The following is a 3406-nucleotide window of genomic DNA, read 5'->3' as shown; positions in this document are numbered from 1 at the left end:
GCTGTGAAGAGACATCATGAGCAAGGCAACTCTTATAAAAGGAAGCATTTTCTTAATCATTTAAATTTTATTAGTTAGAATAATAACCCCGGAAAAGAGATATTCTCATCAGAATGCACAGCAGGGATCCAGGAATAACTTGTTAGACTATAAAGGATATAACAAAGCTAAAATTCACTTTCCTTACAGTTTTAGAGGTTTAGTGTATTATCATTATGGCAGGGAGTATGGTGGCATCTAGGCATGTGAGAGCTGCATCCTGTTCCTTAGGTATGGAGGGGGGTGGGACTGGGCTGACATGGGCTTTTGAAACTTCAAAATGCACCCCCAGTGACACACTTCTTCCACAAGGCCAAACCTATTCCAACAAGGCCATACCTCTTAATCCTTCTAATCCCTTCAAACAGTTCCAGTCCCTGGTGACTAAGCACTCAAATCTATGAGCCTAGCGGTGGAGTGGGGGCTGGGGGATTCAAACCACCACTTTTCATTCCCTGGCCTCCTAAGCCTATAGCCATGTCATAAAGCTGAAATACACTCGGTCCAGTTTCAAAAGTCTCCATAGTCTCCTACAGTCTCAACACTGTTTAAATGTCCAAAGTCTCTTCTAAGACTCTTGGCGATCAAAATTAAAAAGCAGGTCACAGACTTCCAGTATACAATGGCACAGAAGATGCATTACCATTCCAAAAAGAGAAAAGGAAGCACAGTGAGGAAATACTGGACCAAGGCAAGACTGAAAACCAGCTGGGCAAACTCCAAATTCTGCATCTCCATGTCTGATGTCAAAGCGCTCTTCAGATCTCCAATTCCTTTTAGCTTTGCTGACTGCAACAGACTTCTCTCTTGGGATGGTTCCACATCCAGTCTGCAGCTTACCTTGTCAGGTATCCCATGGACTCTGGAATCTCCAACATCTTGGGGTCTCTAAGGCAATCCAGGCTTCAATTTTGCAGCTTCATGCAGTGGCCTCTCTAGGCCTCCATGCAGGGACATCCCTGACACATTCCTGGCTTCAGTGGCTTTCCTTAGACATGGAGGGTGATTCCACAATCCATTTCTTGTATCCTTGACTCTAAAGCCAGAACCATGTGGCTGAAGCTGCCAAGATCGTCTATTGGCTGGGGATGGAACACATTTTGAACCCCTCGTTCAGACACATTTTTACCAGCTTTCTTGCTTTCTATGGTTTCCTTCACTGTTAAACTTTTCTTTAATTCCTCTTGACAAACTGGAAGCCTTGCTGGGTATGCCTTGCCCTGAGCCACTACTCCGTTTATTCCATTTAGCATAAGGTTTTTCTTTAAACTTTATCCAGAGCACTGGACTTAGGTCTTAGCTCCATTATAACTCCTGGTGCTCCAACTGTGCATTCTGTATTTCTCCCTGCCCCACTTGCTTCTTTTCGTTGTAGATCTGCAGAAGAGTAACCCCTAGTCACCAGGTGACACAGTCAACACCAGGCTGTCTTGAAATCTCCTCTGCCAAAGCCATTAATCCATTAATTCTTCAATTTATCCTCCAGGAAATTTTTAGGACAAAGTGTCACAATGTCACAGACTTGTCAAAATGTCACAAGGATGGACTCTAGGCCACTCACTCTTCCCCTCTGAGACTCCTTGGGTGGGTCCCCATTGTTCAAATTGCCCTCAGCACTGTTTTCCACATTCCTACCAGGATAGCATATTAAGCCCCACTTAAAAATTTCCGGGGTTGGGAATTTAGCTCAGTGGTAGAGCGCTTGTCTAGCAAGTGCAAGGCCCTGGGTTCGGTCCCCAGCTCCGGAAAAAAAAAAAAAAAAAAAGAAAGAAAGAAAAATTTCCAGCCATTTTTCTAGTCCAAAGTCCCAAAGTCTTCCATATTCCGCCAACAAATGGAATGGTCATTCCTGTCACAGCAATACCCTAGTCCATGGTATTATATATGTCACATGGGGTCCATTCTTATTTAAACCACCACCACGAATTAAACCACTGACCTCCAGGATTGCAAGCGATCACCTTATGCTTGTCATATAATAAATGTCCCGTTGAAGTTATTATAGGCCAGGAATTTTGCATGTACTGTCTATTTAATTTTAACAAGGAGTCATAGGAATTACACATCACATCCTTACTTTGGAGAAAAGACAGAGAACCTGGGAAATTAAATGTGTATAAAAATGATGTCTATACCGTGTATTTATTAAAACGAGAGACTTGCAGACTGCTACGTATTTTTCCAATGGCATCTCACTTTCCTGAAGCAGAACCAGTTTACAAAACGTTTTAAATGTTTAGAACTGCGACTTTTCTTTGGGGTTTCTGGAAAGGGCCATTTTATCTATTAGGCATGGTAGGGATAATGGTTACAGTCCATAGTCCCTTTGGAGACACACAACATATATACCAAAATCCTTTAAAATCATCGGGGAAAACCTGGGTGTGGTGGCACATGCCTTTAATCTCAGCACTTGGGGATGCAGTGGCTCTGCAGGTTAGAGGCTAGCCTGATTCACATAGTGAGTTCCAGAGGGGCAAGAGGTACATACTGAAATCCTGTATCGAACCCCACCCCACCCCACCCTATCCCTCAAAAAAAAAAAAAAAAAGAAAAAAGAAAAAAAAGAAAAAAAATCAACTTCTATGCTGAAGAAAATGCCTTGTTATACGTTATTAACCTATTCATCCTTGTGGCGATGTAATTGTAAAATATAAATTAAACGTAAATGTAAAACAAACCCTCATCCAGGTTCTTCAAGGCAAAAAGACATAAGACCAAGAAAGTGAAACAGTTACTTTCACCAAGGTGCCTTGGGAAGGTGGGAGTGGTGGCCAAACAATAAAAATGTCAAATTTCCCTCTTCCTGAAGGTTAGGTTAGACAAAGATGAAACACAAGACAGAAAGGGCCACCTCCTAGCTACATGATTATACAAGTGGGTTGGTCAATATGAGCCACCCTTTTCGTCTCTGACCGCACCAGGAGAAGCGTCTCTGGGTGTGGGCCAGCCTTGTTCCTGCTAGTCTCCAATTGGTCGGTAAATGTTGAATAAGTGCAGTAAATATGTGTGTGTCCCAGAGATCGGTATACAGAGGCGGTCCAGTGAGAAGCGGTTACGCGTATTAAAAAGAGTTAAGTCTCCAACGGGGATCATTCGGGACACCGGCAACCCTTAGAACTGGTTACCTGCGCAGTAACTCCGCCGGGAGGCGTGGCACACATCTGCGCTTGCGCAGACCTCTTTCCCCGCCCCTTCAGGCGTGAGGACCAGTGGGACGGGCTGAGGCCGAGGCGGGTCTACTCCAAAGGGGCGAACTGAGGAAGGGGCGTGGCCGTCAGGTCGGTCTCCAACACCCTCTTCCGGGCTCCGCTGGCTGCGCGCGCATCCTCCCCCCTTCTTTTGTGGTCCGGCCCATTGCGAGGGT

Source organism: Rattus norvegicus, chromosome 3 (genome assembly GCF_021556685.1).
Source record: "Rattus norvegicus strain SHRSP/BbbUtx chromosome 3, alternate assembly SHRSP_T2T, whole genome shotgun sequence".
NCBI lineage: Eukaryota > Metazoa > Chordata > Mammalia > Rodentia > Muridae > Rattus > Rattus norvegicus.
The sequence above is the reverse complement of the archived record's forward strand: the minus strand, read 5'-3'. Positions refer to the sequence as shown.